Genomic DNA, 17,495 nt, shown 5'->3' with positions numbered 1-17,495 from the left:
ACAAGCATGTCAGTCTACCCCAGTAACATTTGTACCCATTGAATCATTTCAGAAGAGAGCCCAAAGACACTGAGTTTCCACGAATTCAGTAAAAATAAGCAGACAGGTCGAGAGAAGAGCTCCTATCAGGGCCCAGTGAATGCTGTGTGGCAAACAGCTCACTCTCTTCTTATCAGAGAATCCACACAGGAGACAGCTGTAGGACACCAGATTTCTGTAGTCACCTGCTTATGAAGCAGCTCAGTTTTGCTCCTTTTTGTCATTCTATATTTAAGACTTGCAACTAAAATCGTTTCGATTGCTTTGTGTGTTTAAACAGAAGACAAAGTGTCAACAGCTGCACAAGGGACAGGAGGAGTTGCATTAACAAATCATAGAATCATATATTGGTTTGGGTTGCAAGGGACTCTTAAAGGCACACTCTGTTCAACACCCCCTCACCTACCCACCTCTCTGGCATGGGCAAGTACAACTTCCATTAGATCAGGTTGCTCTAAGTGCTGTCCAACACAGCTTTGAATGCTTCAAATGAAAGGACATACACAACTTCTCTGTACAATCTGTTTTGGACAAAAAAAAAAAAAAAAACAAAACAAGCAGGTTCAGCTATAATCTAGAGATAGGGACAGAAACATTCCTAGGTGAAGATTTGCAACTTATAATTACAATTTCACATTTTCAGTAACTTTTGTACTGGACTAACACTAAATTAGGTATGAGGCTTCTCTTGGTCTTCATGGGACAAATTCTCCGTGACTAGAAATCCCACCCAGTTTATGAATTCAATGCCCAGGGAAATTTCAGTCTGATAATTTTTTGATAGGGTTGAACTCTTCAAAACCTGCATGAACTACAACTACAGCAGAAAATGTTGTAACATTTATTTTACTTTCTGCAGTGCGTCTCTCACACTTGAAGAGCCCATGACGTGTTTAAGCAAATAGCATTTTTCTAGCTATGTTTATAATTTCATTAGCAAAATCGTAACTACAAATATGTCCATTTAAATTCATAGATACTAATAGGTCACTAAAAACATATTTTACACTGGAAAATAAGATTTAACACATCTTTCTACATAAGCGATGATACTCTACAGAAGAATTAATGATTTATTCTGGATTGTAACCATGACAGTGCTTTTTTTTTTTTTTTTTTTTTTTTTTTACTTTTTTGAGAATACACCAACATCCACAGAACCATCCCTACTTACTGAGCACAATCCAAGAAATGAGAAACACACCTGAACGAGAGAAAGCTAAGTGACAACTGAGGAATGGAAATCTTTATTAATATAAAAATCTGGAAAATTATTTAGTTTGTATTTGTCCATTACACAGTTTCTTGAGGACACAATCTAATGCCAACAAATTCCACTGCGCACAGATGAATTCATGCCTATACAGACGTGCATGTACATATGTGCTTTCATGTTCCTGCATGCACAAACACGAAACTTGAATTCTTTACTGCATTGCAGTATGAGTACATTTTAGCATTATCTCCAGCTGCACCAAGATGTCACACCTCTTTACTTGTAAACCTAAAGACATTTTATCCATATTTATTTTATCTATAACTCAGTGTTTTGCATCTGACAAATAAAGCAACTGCCAGTCTCAATGAGAGTTATAACCCTTATAGCTAAAAAGGCATCTTCCTTGTGTTACAAAAGGCTGCCTAGAAGTTACCATGAAACAATCGGTTTCCTTAGCAGATTATATAACGTAATCCGTTACTTTGAAGTAATGTTGTTTTGTAAAGCAGAATAGCAACTTCCTAGCAGATGCCAGGAAAAGCAAGAGAAAAAGCATCTAAAAAAAAAATTCACATACAGTTTATCATAAAAGGATTTAAAATCAGAATTTATCTTACTCCAGGAAGAACAATTGTGATTACAGCAATTATACAGTAATTGAAAAACTTTGTTACTGCAATAATGCTATTGCTTGTCTTCCAGTGAGATGTTGCTGATACTGTGACACAATCAACCAAGCTTGTTAGGAAGAAGTTGGAATTTAACCAACAGAGCATTGCTATTTCTCAGTTTTCCAGAGACTATTTATACCAGTTGCAACTAATGGTCCTTAAAGACCTTCCATACGTGCTGTAAGGAATGTTAACCTTGAAAAATAAAAGATCTAGGTGATTTCACAGCTGTAGCACGTCACAGTGTGATCAAGATTCCCCAACAGTGGAATTTAAGTATTTTAATGGAAGTACAATAGTTGATTGAAGACACGTGTAGCATTCACGGGTACAGAGAGAGGACATTCAGGGCCTTTATATTGTCCATAAAACACTAATGGGGACCCATGAGTACACTACAGCCAATTTACTTTAGTTTAAGTGAATTCTGGAACCTTAAATTATTAGATACAATCAAATTTCTTGCATCACTTAATTTCACTTTTGCCTCATAGCCTGATGGCTGAAACTCAGATTCTTCATTCCCACTTGTTTTATAAACCATGCAATTACTACAGCTCATTTTGGGTTTGTTAGTCTGGTTTGTATCTAAGATTTTATATTGCATATATCAGAAATTATAAAGATTTTCTTAAAGTATAAGAAACATAGCAGTTGTTCTGTGCAATGCCTTGACACACCGATTTCTGGGAGTACAAGCTATGCACAGAGAGGTGGCTACGTCAGTGCTTCCAAGTCCTTACTCAGCAACAGAACTGTACAGTTGAGGACTCCAATGTGAGCTTACAAATATTCAAGAGGCAGTATGAATCTTTATTTTTCCTAGTTGGAAAATAAGGTTAACTTTCTACAGGGAAATTATCAAAGGAACAACCACATAAATAACATAGTCATGTGTCCCAAGTGTGGAGACTGGAAGGTTAAAATTTCAAAGAGCCAGAAGCCTTCAATATCTAACTTTTACTGAGTTCCTAAGTCCCCTTGAAAAAGATCTGCCTTTCTGAAGGCCAAGGCTGTAATATTATTTCTAAAGAACTTCAGCAGGATCAGGGCTGCACACTGGCTGTTACTCTAAACCATACCCACAGCTCCAGCCCAGCCAGAGGAGCTGCGGTGATGTCCGAGTGTTATGTAAGATGTTGGCCCCAGTAATGAGCGCTGGCCCCCGTGGCCTTGTGAAACAAGCAGGCTTTGCATGCCAAAAACATTATCACTTGAAGAAAACAAAACCTCTGCAAAGTCAGATCTTTTGGATTTATGCACATACCTAAATACTCTGCCAAATCCAGCTTTTTTTGCATTATTATTTTAAAATCAGATTTTCGTTGGCTAAAGAGCTTCTTAATTGTGGTTGTTTGCTTTACCACAAACAGCTAGCGACTGGGAATGTGACTTGAAGAGTCAGTATATCAAACACTGTACAAGGGTGCTGTGCAGCATCCTTGTAGACAGGGAATAAGGTCTCTTCCATTAATAGTTCTCTCCCCACTTCTCATTCCTTTATCCATTCCTTTTATCTCACCATGGGCCAGGCCCTTCCCTGAGGAACTGAACAAGCTGAGAGGAGCTGTGGAACCACCCCTTTTGATCTCTCAGCAAAAGGTTCCTGTTGATCGCACAGCCCTGGGCATTGGAATGGTGCTGCTAAGATGTTCTCATGGAAAAAAGTGAAATAGAAATTGATCCAAGATGAGTTTTTGAACTGTTGAATCTTCCCTGCTTAAGAACGATCTCTCCAACCTTTTACAGAGAGAAGGTGACTGTACATTTCTGAAATCAAACCAGCTGCCTCCCCAGTTCACACACTCACTCCTCAGACTCTATGCTCCCAATGGGCTTTTTGCACTACCCTGCTCTCATATTGGTTGTGAGTTTTGGCTGCTATAAATTCAGCTCCTTGCTTAGAGCAACTGGAGATCTCTATTCTCCACTGCTTTTTTCAGTGTTTTTTAACTACCTGGTATCATAAAGAAAAATGGTCTCACACATATGCTATGATGGATGTCCATATGTTAAAAATTCAAAGATAAAGTTTGCCACAGAACTTACTGTATAGTGCTGAACTGCTTACAAACACACAAGTCACTAATTTCCCCTCAGTTGATCCACACATCATTCTCCAATCACATGCCTATATCGTAGAGGATCTTTTTTCTCCTCCTTTAAAAACAAACAAACTTCATTCTCTTATGCAGCAAAGCTGCTTTAATTACTCTTCAGAACCTTGCCTTTATCGCTCAATGAAAGCATTTTACAGAACCTACACAGCCATACTTTGGGGGTTTTGAATTTGCACTACAAATTTAGAAAAAAATTAATCTCATGCTTCAAACTTCACTGGCAGTAGCTTTGGACTTCATACCTTCACTAAACAACACAAAACCAAGTTCTGATTTTCCCATTGAAATGTATGGGATTGTTACTTGCTCATATGCTGTTGAACTGGAGGCCTTCAGACTGAATTGTGACAGAAGGGACAAGATCTTTTGCATCCAAACTATGTTCTTTTTTCATTTAATATTTTTTTGACACACAGTACTGTACACGTAAAGTGAATCTGAATTTTAGATTAGAATATCAATAATCATATTTAAGAAATCGTATTTCTGGCCAGGGTATTAAAGGGAGCGAGAGGGACCAAACACATGGGATTGAGAACAAAATAAGCTCTCAGTCATGCAGACATTTGTAACTGAGAGATACCCAGGTAGCACAGGATATTATATATAAGATCACGAATCAGGCTGAAGTCAAATCCTTCATCTGTTATCAGAAGGGAAGAAAACTAGATAAAATACAGACTCCATAAAGCTGGTTAATACTTTGATGGTATATTTTCTGTCCAGATACTCTAGGGTTTAGGGTTAGGCCATTTATTGCAAGTTTTCTGATTAAATAGCTCTATCACGTATTAGAACTTCAACTTAAGTAGATTGAAACAGATCTCCTAAGAATCAATCATGTAAAAATCAAAAGCTGTAGATGCCCCTGTTCACTGTAGGGGAGTCAGACTAGATGACCTTGAAAAGTTCCTTCCAATTCAAACGATTCTATGATTCTAATAATTCAATGTGTAGGTAGTTAACGCATGTGCTGAAGATTTGTACAGGACAAACATGCAAGTTGAAATGATTAGAACTCACAAAACTCCAACATCAATCTGCTGGATCAAGTTGTACCTTCAGCTGTAACCAATTAATTCAAAAGAAAAGTGTGTTTATAGATTCTAGGTGGTCCAAGTGGCATCTTATGTTTAGATCAATAAGACAAAAAGCATTTAGCCTAATTAATTATTACATGAAGTGTATATTAAGCACTACAACTAACAAATGATTGTGCTCCAAAAGATTTCTTTTTTAAAATAAAACAGATAAAAATAATGACCTAGATGACAGAGGTTAATTCTTCTGTTTACAGGCAGTGCTTCCATCTAAGTATCACACTCACTTTGGACATGCGTAAGTTACAGCTGGGTGCTGATAATTGTATATGTAAATATGGACTGAATAAGTTTTTAAACAGATTGTTTGATAGCCAATGGCAGTAATACAGCCAAAGCCAAACTGGAGCTGTGCAACTAAAAGCATTGCTGTTGGTTAGCTATATTTTTTGTCCTGACATGCTGTTCAGTAGTTATTTGTAAGATATGTCCAGTTTAAAACAATAAAGGAAAAGCATTTTATTTATGATGCAGTTATCCAGCAATGCACTGACTGAAGTGCACGTTTCCAGTTTTACCAGCATCCCAGGCAGACATTCTTTCTTTACATGTGCTTAAATTTTCACAGTTTATGTAAAATTAATACTTTTTTTTTTTTTTTTTCCATTTCAGAAGTGTAAAGCAAGGTAAGGATGCTGCTAGCCACACTGCATGGAGTTTCCAAATACATTAAAGGAAGCACTATGTGTGATAAGCATTGATTTTACCTTTGAATTCATTACGAGACCAAGTACGGCTCATATCGGCTTAACTGTTCAGGAGGGAGACAAAAAGGGAACTGACAGAATAGAAGTTCCTTATTTCTGTAAAAAGCATGCTTTCCCCTAGGACCATAGGAAGAAGGAATAAGAAGGACACCAATGGCTTCACATTGTCTACACTACCATAGGAGAGATTACTTAATTCTTCAGGGCTTGAGGACAAAGCAGGAAGAAAAGAACTTTGTGTTCATTCTCTGGACCTGAATGCTCAAATGTGGATCTCAACTGAAATAAAATTGGGTCTGAAATTTTTATTGAAAATAATTTCCCAATTATCAACATATCAACCTTACAAGGTAGTTTTCAGCTGATACCTTATATATTGGAACGATCACACTTCTTTTTATTATTAACTACCAAAGCTGACCACATTGTTGCTTACATTTGTTCTGATGGCCAAATCCAAGTGAATCAACTTCCACCTTTAAAGTAACATGCAAAACTCTTTCCAATCAAACAGTAAGTGACTATTCACCTACTTCCTTTTTTCATACGGTCAAAACAAACCTTGAGTGCAACAACAGGTAGGTGCTTTGCAGAAAACAAGCATAACCAAATGGATTCTTAGATGGACAACAGCTTTAAATGTTTGAGAGAACATTTATGAATACTTGTGACAAATGATTATGATTACACGTCATCATAATTAAAAACGTTTTAAAACCTAGTGCTAAACAGGTTTTCTGATAAAATACTTTTTGTATCTGAACAGAATCCAGTTCTTCTCATATTAGACTGCCATGCCCACCTGTGACACCACAAAAAAACATCTTGATCAGTTCATCTGCATCAACAAGCTAATGATAATAACTATGTTGAAAAGTAATGTTTTGTAGCTGAGAATTTCCTCTATCAAATATTGTTATTGTACTCTTCGTATCTGTTGTAGTTTCCATGGAAATAAATAGGAGGCATTTCTTTCAGAGCAACCTACATATAAATACACAGAAATCCATTTCCATGGAAATACCATTGTCAGACTCTCTATAGCCAACAGCTGTTAGCTTTGAGTTCCATATTTTTATCTAATAACGAAATATTTTAACATGGGAGACCATATTAAAACTCTGGCTTAAGTTTTTGCCATCACTTTTTCTTATTTCAGAACTGACAGCTATTTGTTCAGAAAATGGATCACCTTCTATTTTGTGTATTACTATACTGGACTATTTTTACTAAATAGTTAAGGGAGAAGAAAGCCCTGAACAGTCTTGAATCAGCTGATTTATTTGTGTAAGTAAAAGTTTGGAGTAAGCACAGGCAAAGCTTACTGGGCTGTAAAATGGTTTCTAGTGACTCACGTTTAGCTCTTGTATAGGCTCTGCTTCAGAGGTCCCAGTTGTAGCTATTGTCTGCTGTTTCTGAGGAAAACTGAACTCTCAGTGTCTGGAAGCTCAGGCCCTCGCATAAAGTAGTACACTGCCACAAACTTCTGCCAGTTTGTTTAAAGATTCATATAACCAGCTGTAAAACTTCTAGATGCTTTCTAACATGAAATGTATACTATTTCAAGCACACTGCCATATCAATAGATGTTTTAATAGAGACAGAACACGGAAAGAATATATGCCAGCCTGCCTAACTTCTCCATCGGGCAGAATACTTGCAAACTAGAAATTCCCAGAAGAAACATGGCAATTGACATGTCCACACTCGACATTAGCTGTAAGAGAAAGGAACTGGACTGACTTGACATGATTTACCGTAGGCAGCAGATGGGCAATGGGGAAGAAGTAGATGTCACTCCTTGAATTTTATGAAGATTTTGATAGTGGTTGGAAGATAATGCTAATATCCAGAGAGCACCTATCAGATGCTTACTGTCAGGCAAGAAAGGTATGTCAAAGGGGAGTCCTGCAAGGGACTGCACTGGCTTTGGTACTGCCTGCTACGTTGGAAAGTGGAAATTTAATCTGAATTCTAAACAAACACAAGCAAGCTTGTGAAGGGTTTGGAGAACATGCCCTCCAAGAATAGACTGAGGGAACAGGGGTTGTTTAGTCTGAGGAAGAGGAGGCTGCCCTTATGAGGCTCCATCTAGAGATCTGCATTCAGCCCTGGGGCCTCCAGAGCAACAAAGATATGGAGCTGTTGGAGCAGGTTCAGAGGAGGGCCACAAAGATGCTCAGAGGGCTGAAGCACCTCTGCTGTGAATACGGGCTTGGTCAGCCTGGAGAAGAGAAGGCTCAGAAGAAGCCTCACTGTGGCTTTCCAGTACTTAAAGGGATCTTAAAAACAGGAGGGAAATCAATGTTTTACATGGGTAGATAGTAATAGGGCAAAGCAGAATGATTTTAAACTAGAGAAGATTTAGAGTAGATGTCATGGGGAAATTTTTCACTAAAGGCTACCCAGAGAAATTGTGGATGCCCCATCCCTGGAGATATTCAAGGCCAGGTTGGATGGCACCCAATCTGGTGCCTGATAATCCTGGACACTGCAGAGCAATCTGGAAAGAGATTATCTTTAAGGTTACTTCCAAACCAAGCCATTCTATCATTCAAGTGACAAAAATAAGGAATCCAAACCACCTATGCAAGACTTAAAACAGCATTTTGAAGTATAAAGACATACATGCCTGGATGAAACACATTTCAGAAGTGCTTAATTTCATTACATAGATAATTGAGCTTAGAAAAGAAACAAGCTTCTCACCTGTGGTAGTTTTTGTTTCAATGGGTACGTTTAATTTATATTTTTTAATTAAAAAAAAAACAAAAACATATCCCTCACTTTTGCCACTCCATTCTGAAAATGCTAACCTGTAGTCTGGTGAACTCTTCTATAGAAAGATTTTCCTTATCCCCTCTCTAAAAGCTGCATAAGCAATTACCTTCTGCCACAGTTTCACCCATACAGTGTTGCAATTGCACAGTGAAGCCTGGTTACTCAGGCCTCAAAATTCATTCTTGAGGAAAAAAAATATCTCCAGTAGAGTAGAAGTAGATACGGGTAATACTTCTTTCCTCCTAATGTCAGTTATGCAACACTGACTCAGCATCAAAACATTTGCTAAATAGGAAATGCTTTTTAAAATCATGACTTTTAGCTTAATTTACACTAAAGATTTCAAATAAGATTTATTCCTCCAAACATTAACCCAGAGATTAATTGTACACATGGGTACGTATGTTAAGTGGGAACATCCTTTCTCAGTCACCAAGCAAATCATGTTGAACTGTTTTTAAAAAAGTAGTAAATAACTTAGAGTAAAAATGACAAATTTTGGATTTGTGCTCTGTAAATTGGCAGCTTAAACCTTCATCTTATTCTCACTGAATTTCTACATAGCCACAATTATGCAAAATTACCTTTCTACATCTAAAGACTAGCTGCCTGATTTTGTGCAGAGATAAAACTGATATGCTCCCCTTGGCTTCAGTGACCAAAATTCTGAGCTTCTACAGGTTGTTCTTAAACTAGATTGGGTTACATTTTAATTCAATCCTTAGCTTGTCAGAGACTTTATCTTTCAAGATGCAAAACTAACCCATGCATTTGGTTTGTTTCTGTGAAGCAGGCACAGAGCTCCATTACTGCACAAGTTTGACAGGGATGAGATGTAATATGATTACTTGCTCCACAGCTATTTTTTAAGAGAAAACGGCTTTTCCTTCACCCCAACCCCTAATCTGTCTATAATCACATCTTCTCCTGTTTTAAGTGTGGTATCTAGTGCAGATCATACACTCACAAATCAAGTAGTTTTTTCTTTAAATCGCTTCTCTTACTGTCATTCACCTTAACGCTGCAAACCCACTGTCTTTCTGCACTACATGCTGTAGAAGTTCATTGTAAAGGATCACGTGTCCTCCAAATACATAATAGTGAATATTATTAAATACCTTCTGATAACATCTCTTCTGAGAATGATTATATACCATGCAAAGTTTCTCTTTATCTGTAAGTATGAGTTCAGCAAAAGTTATTTTAAAATGAGGCTGAATAATTGCATCTTCCTGAAATAGCTCATTTATGTCAAATGTCATTCCATTTACCTCAAATGCCACCGCAACGCATTGTTTGTGCCTCTAAACACACGTCTACAGGTAACTATTTCAGTTACATGAAAAGACATCAGAGCCATACTAGCCATTTTTTTTTCCAAACAGTATTTAAATCCTTCAGATTTTTTATAACTCTTACAATGCTTGACCAGGATTCTAATAATAAACAGACTATACTTTAATAAGGAAGTTTTCACTGAAAACAGCTTGAGTGCCATGAGTGCACTTAAAGAATTACAGACAAACCCTTCTTACTGTCTTGAGACTTGATGATAATTTCCATCCTATAGCAAAAAGCTCATCCACAATAAAACTACTTTGTTCCAATAAACAATTTCAGCATGACAAAGCTACACATTTGAGCACTGACACAAGCCATGATCTGGTTCCTACTGTATGTTTCAGAGATAAGAGGTGATTAGGAGAATTACATTTCAACAGCAACATCTCCATTCTCGAATGCCACATTCCACTACGAAATAAAAAAAGCACCCCATGGTCCCATTCAGGAATACACTGCTTTTCAATAAAAAGTCCCAGCCAACATTCTGACACTGCTCCAGGAATTGGTCATGCTCCCTAAGCTCTTCAAGAACATTTGAACACCATCTAGCAATGGTGTTACTGCTTTCAAATTAGTTACAGGAAATTTCACAATTGCTCTTGAAGGAAGTTCAAATGTGCTAGAAATGCATTCAGAATAAGCCCTACACAGATATAAAATGGGCTCAGTTATAGCTGAGATGAGCTCCATGTTACAGATCAGCCTGCAGAACCAGGAGTTAGTACTAAATAAGCATTCACATTTTACAAGGCCACAACAGGGAGCCAGGACAATGGAACCAAGGGGACACTTACACCTACAGTCCTCCAAGTAAGGACAGTTCAGACATGCCAGTGAGCACCCACACAAATGCTGCTCATCCCACCTGTGGTGTTCCTAGCACTGCTCATTCTGAGTTTCCCCAAACTTCACCTCATTGCCCAGAAATGCTATCTTGAGCACCAGGAACAGAGACTCACCCAGGCCATGCACATGTCCAGCATTCAAGACAGTCCTTGAGCCACAAAGCAAGTTCTGCCCATCTCTGAAAAATGTTTGTGCCCAGCCATGCCCAGAGGACTGTCTCTGCTACTTGAATGATGTCTTGCAGGGGCTCACAGGCATGCAGGTAATTCCATCCTGCCTTCCCAATCACCCAGCACTGGGTGCCATTTCTCAGGCACCATAGACAAGAGGGGCTAAACTCTGCTGGAGCCCAGTGTTCAACATGTGAGGAGAGACAGCTGGGGCCCCAACAGCTTTCTTAGGAAATTTCCCTCTGAGGAAAAATCTAGAACAAGACTGTTCCACCACTTGTGGGGCCACAATATGTTTAGCTACCAGAGAGGGAGCTACCAAATAAGTTAGTCATAAATTAAAATTACTTCTGCTGTTCAGACTACAATAATTTTAGAGAAACATAAACCTATTTTAAGTGGACGTCGACAGCCAAAATATATCAGACTAGTAATATTTAACAGTTTTCAGTGGGATCTAATGAATATCAAAATATGTTCTCAGACTTTGCTATAGAGACAGCTCAACCTCAACAGATCCCATGATAAAAATCTTTTAGGGGCATTATGTACTTAGCTGACACAAATAACATATTATAATTACAGTTAACAAGAGTCAGATTTTGTTTTGAATTTTATGATGTCAAACTCGGCATGCTCCTTTAAGGAATCTGTACAGAGAGTACAATAGATTTTTCTGTAACTCATCTAGATTTTTTTTTTTTTTGCTCATGTCAGTTTGACCTTAAAAGAGAACATGATGTCCTCTGAGATCCTTATTTTAAAGAAAAAAAAGTCATTCTCAAGGCCAACTGTTTTACCAAAGTAACCTCTATTTCTAGCTGGTGAAATCTGTTGCTCTGTCATGGACAAACAGGTAGAATTTCTTGTACTCCTTGTACAACAAAATAGAAATATAACTGAGCTCCAATTTCAGAAGCATCATCACTAGTAATTCCAGTCCTAACTTTTTTTTTTTTTTTTGTATGAGTGTTGAGAGTCTGATGAGGTAGGCTGTTAAACACATTAAGTAGAGGCTTATTAAAGGCCTGGTCTTTTAATTATTTAGAAAGAAACAAGTCTCAAGTTACTGCACAGTGTGAATTGTCCAATTGATTTTGGTAAGGATTTTTAGGCATTATCCATTATTAAAGTATCTGCAAATTGAGGAAATTATACTAACAATCAATTTTAACTTATGTCAGTTAATTCATTACATTTGCTTTCGTATACCATCTGGTTTTACTGATATCATAAGCTGCCCTTCAGATTTCATTATCCTGCAGTATTTTAGCAGATAGCCTTGAAAAGAGCAGCAGCCTCACTGCAATTTCACTAAGTAGCTCAGTGGAATCCAGAAAACAATGCTGGCAATATTGGAGATATCTTCCTACCATTACTGTCCCAGAGAATTGGAACAACTAAAAGAGGAGTTTAGGAAATCCAGAGGACCAAGTTTCTCTGTGTGCTACATCATTCAAATGCGCATATACATTGTTTTATACACTGTTTTATTTGCCTGATCCATAAAGCATATATACAAAATTCATCAAGTTCTATAGGAATACTATCCTAAGATGAATAGCTGACAATCTGTGCCTGAAGACCATATTTTGTGTTTGAGCTGTAACATGTTTTATAATGATATTCATTCATACTTAAAGTATTCAAAGTGGTGAAGAAACAACCACATGTCTAGGTAAGTCACTGTTCCAGTGATAATTATTCTTGATAAGAAACTGCCTTATTTCTAATCTGAACTTACATAACTTCACTTTTTTGTCATTGGATTTCTCTATGACTTTTCTTGCTGAATACAAGAGCAGTTCCACCTGCTCCCCCCCTCGCCCATCATGGGTGCTAATTCCCAATGACAGGATGAAAAATAACTAACCTTGGATTTTAAAGCATGCAACTTTAATAACTACAGCCTTTACCTACTTTGAAGTTTGATTTTTTTTCCCCCATAAGATCAATATAACTCATGGATAGTTCTTTTAATACACAGTATGGAAAAGTTTACTGCATTTTTCTTCATCACAATTCGATGATGCTTTGACCAATTCTAGTAACAGACATGACTAAAGTCAGGAATCAGTTTTCCATAACTAATCATGCTTCACTTAAAAGAAGCTAGAACAACTTCAAGTATTTTTAGAATGCCTGATTTTATCTGAACTTCAGATGTGTGTGTCATTTTTAGCTTTAGGCTGAATTTCAGTTCCCAGAACCCTAAAAAAAAAAAAACCACAAAATTTTGACATTTTTCATCCATATTTAAAAAGTCACTTTTGACAGAAAAGATGTTTTCCAGTAAGGTCTACTTAGCTGGAAAATAAATATAAAGAAGTATTTTGTTTCTACTTGATGCTGTTCAGAAATGGCAAACAGTTAACTAAGCCCCTAAATTTCTGAAAGTTTATGCATGGGAACAAGCAATATAAACAGCACTTATTAACCCATTCCTTAGCTTGAGCCAGTTTCTGTTAAGGTGTCTCCCAAGATATTGCAGAAAACAATCTCTTCCCAGCTCCCCACAGATTTGTGCACCATGCTTTTACTTTTCTGGTTCAATAGGGTACTTATTCTTTTCTCTTGAACTGTGTTAAGTATGTACACACACAAACACATGTATGTGTACATATATATATCTATGCCAAATGAGCTGGCTTCCTCTCTCTTTTCTTAAATAAAGGGAACGAGTATGCAGAAAGCCTTCTTTTGGCTTGTGCAGTTTCTCTACCTAGGTCAAATCAATTACGATGTTATTTGTCAGAGATTCGACACACCTTCCCTGCATGCTTTACTATCCAAATTCCTAACATGCATTTACGCACATTACCTTACTGCCTATTTTATAGCCTCAACATAATATCATCACATTTTATACTGGGGCCTCTTTAGTTGCTTGCTTTATTGATGAGGGGAATATTAGATAAAAAGGATGTAGTGGATTACTGTTCTTTTAAAAAAGAAACACTTCAGGATCAAGATCCAGGGCAGTTAAGTTCAAGACTCTCATTAAAAATCTGGATGACTTAATTACCAGTATTAAGAATTAGAAGTTAGGCACACTATGAAGATATGTTTAATGAAATCCATGCCTCAGGCATCAGAGATGACAAGGCTTTCTTCGTATTTAACACGGTGCACAATTATCATGGAAGATTTTGGCTTTCTGCTAAATAGTGACCCAGAGAGGATTGAGAAACAGACAGGCAAAAGGCCTGCTCTAGCTACCACTGTGGGTATCGCTGTTCCTCTGAAATATTTTCAGCAGTGACATCTAGAGGAAAGTGAAAGGGATCAGTACAAAAGAAACCCAATCCTCCTCCTCTGTCCTAGCCCTCATTGCTTCAAGTGAAGAAGCATAGCCATAAAGTTACCATGCAGCTCAGCACAGAAACAGAAACTGTGCTTAATTAGCTTAATTCCAAGTTTAAAAATTACAATTCAAAAATTACAGTATTTTTCTTTAATATCACCACTTAAGTTTCATAAAATTAAAAAGACTAGCAGGCAAACCATAAGAACCTGTGTAAGTTTACAAAAGATAAAATTCTTGTATAAACCTTGAGCTAGCAACAAAGTAATAAAACGACACCACAGAAAAAATAGCAAGTTCCTGTAAAATTTCTTTTGAACAAGGAAGTTTTTTTTCTCATTAACATGTACTGTGAGAAACATAATGGAAGCAGATAGATATGCCCAGCTATACGTTAATCTAGATAAGAACAATTAAGTCACCTTTAGGAATTATTAACGGTGTAAGTAACTATGGCTTTTAGCTCACATGGCTTTTAGCTCACAAAGTAACACTTCCTTGAGATGTGATATAGAAACCACCAAAAATCTGATAGTTGTGAGATCACTCAATAGTATAAACAGCTGTAACATCAATAATTCACTTTAACTACATCAAATAAAAATACTGCTTTTCTGAAATAGCATGTTATACTTGTTCAGATAAACAATGAAGGCTCAATTAGAGACCTTACTTTTCAGAGCTTATCCCTCTTAATTCCACACAAGATTCAGAAATGCTCTTATTTAAAAAAAAAGAACTATCAGCATACATACTCCATAGAAAAAAAGACATTTTGTTTTTTGCTGTTGTGTTTTGTTTTTTTTTTGTCTGTTACTCCACTACCTGTTCCCCCACAACTCTGAAGCACAGAAATGTCCTGAGTTTTCTATTTGTGATCAATTATATTAGGTGGACACACCTTAACTAAAAAACACATCATTTCAGAGTCCTTTATATCCTGAACCAAACATAAAAGGGTTTAAGCCAACATAACACAGAAGCAAGTATGATTTGTCTGAGAAAGTTGCAAGACAGTTAAAAAAAAAAAACACAACAAAACTTTGTCTTTCTAAGAAGTACAGGCAACAGTGATGAAAACAGAGGTTTCATGTATCGCTAATATTCTGAGAAAAATCCACAAGAGGAGGATCACAATGGGCCCAGTTAACATTAAAACGCAAAACACATTTATATAACACTCAAGATAGCCATAAAAAATAAAAATAAAAATAAAATAGGCACCTGAAGCGAATCAATTCAACACATTTTTTACTTACCTTCACTCCGCCTTGTAGGAACTCAATGGCAAGCCTCAGTAGCACTGGAGAAAAATGACTTGTTTCTCTTTCCATATCTACTGCCTTCCCTAAAAGGGGAAGAAAGCTGTGTTAGAAACACAGCCACAACCTCCAGTAGCTGTAAACAGGCTGTTTCCCTGTGCTTAAGCTTTTGTACCACACAACCCTGTATCCCTTTCAGGGGGGCTCTCTAAAGGAGAAAGCAAGCTGGGATTTCCATCCAAGCCCCAGCTCCTCGGGAGCAACTGATTAAACAACCATACTCACGCCCTTTCAGATATCTGTCACCTGTTCTGCATTGCAGCTGGCTCACCTAGAAGTTTAGATTTCACCATAATCCTTTCATATTAGTGTCAACCTTGAATAGTTTTCTCAACTGGCCCTCAGGCTTTCTTCAAGTCAAAAGAGAACACCCTTTTAGGAACCCAGCAGACATTAAGTGCTTAGTGCAGCTCCCAGGAGATTTTTAACTTGCCACACTGGAGAGAAATGCCTCAACAGTACCACTAATCCACAATGCAACCCTTCCCCAGGCTCCATCCCCCCTAAGGCAACTACAGAGTCTGCACTCACCCCAACCCACAGCACTTTCCTGGCTTTTTTGGCCATGTGCAGGGAAGAAAGAGAACATCCAGAACAGTTGAGCCTCATTGTCCGTATGGACATCAGATTGCAAAGGAGGCCCAGGTAGTGAGACTGGCATTTACATTCATCACACCAGGGTGTGGTTGATCAGGCAACAACCTGTGAGTGCACTTAAAATAACGCACACAAAGTAAAACTTTTCACTCTATCACAAACAAAGCAGGCTATGACATTGATACGTTCAGATATCCTTGAGAGAATCTGTTTTATTTGGCAGAACATCTTACAGGTGCATATACTGTAATTCAATAGGATTGCATGACTCATTCCATAATTAGTGAGAGGCTTTTTAACAGGCACAAACAAGAGCCCAGAAAACTAATACCTTCCAGGAAACCTCCTTCTCAACTCCACAGGGTTACATATCAGAGCAAGGAGTGGCTGACCAGGCTGCCACTGCAAGGTTCTTCAGAGCCAGATCAGAAACACCAGCAACAGAAGTTCATTTCATCATATTTAGTTGTTCAGAAACAAACCTGAGGAAAAACAGGTGTTAGTAATGATACCATCTACACTTGCTGAGTATATTTTTGACTGGATATTCACATGCAGAAGTTAAAAAAAAAAAAATCATAGCAACATATATGTTATAGTTCTGATATGTATTGATTAAACTATAGAAAGCTTTAAGAGAAAGACACTCAAATTATCACTCCTGTAACAAATTTCATCATTTTTCATCTCCCTGCAGGGTCATTAAAACAGGCAAAGCATGCAGGGAGAAATAAGCTCCGGACTTACTCAGGTGACCAGAAACACATTCCTTTCAGTATGCATCACCTCTGACCCACCTCATATTTGTAATCAAGTAATCTTGACGAATTTAGCTTCTGCCACCTGCTGAAGCCTTGATGCTATCTGAACAGTCAAGTCAGCAATTGTAGGGAGGGGTAATAGCCTTGGATTAGAAGGAAAAAAAATAAAGTTGGAAAAAAGCAGAGTAGCTTACAGACACTATCATCTCTCGGCCCAGGTGAAGCTATGTGGAAAGGAGGCCAATTTCAGACCTGAAGACGGGCTTTACTGCCTGAAAGACCATGTTTTTCCAGGAATATCAATCTAATAAAAACTCTTACTACTTCCCACAGATATTGCCTCTCTCAAGCATTTCAACTATCATGGTTTCAGAAATGAGCTTACAGGCATCTAGGAGCCACTGCTGGTGGGGATGGCAGAGTTCCAGCAGCTTTGCTCCTGCCAGACCATCCCTCTCATTTGCCAGCCAGAAATAAAAAGATGTGCTCCCTGTAAGAGTACCTTGAAGGGAGG

General features: G+C 37.6%; 1 protein-coding gene across 19 annotated transcripts in view; it reads right to left on the bottom strand.

Moving 5' to 3' along the window:
- LOC104912568 (uncharacterized) overlaps window positions 1–16,370 on the bottom strand; it is a 98,041-nt gene extending 81,671 nt beyond the window's left edge. For 3 of the 19 annotated variants that reach the window (XR_014885403.1, XM_085232595.1, XM_085232596.1), the window contains exons 1-2: window positions 16,155–16,349; window positions 15,561–15,649 (exon numbers count right to left, since the gene is read on the bottom strand). The gene's annotated coding sequence lies outside the window, so the exon portion shown is untranslated. Of the gene's footprint in view, window positions 1–15,560; window positions 15,650–16,154 lie in introns of all 19 variants that reach the window. The other 16 variants (XR_014885397.1, XR_014885400.1, XR_014885398.1 and 13 more) reach the window with 12 other exon arrangements.
- Between the last annotated feature and the right edge of the window lie 1,125 nt (window positions 16,371–17,495).

The sequence above is a fragment of the Meleagris gallopavo genome, chromosome 11 (assembly GCF_905368555.1).
Source record: "Meleagris gallopavo chromosome 11, MGAL_WU_HG_1.1, whole genome shotgun sequence".
In the NCBI taxonomy this organism is placed as follows: domain Eukaryota; kingdom Metazoa; phylum Chordata; class Aves; order Galliformes; family Phasianidae; genus Meleagris; species Meleagris gallopavo.
This window is presented reverse-complemented; position numbering and strand designations above follow the sequence as displayed.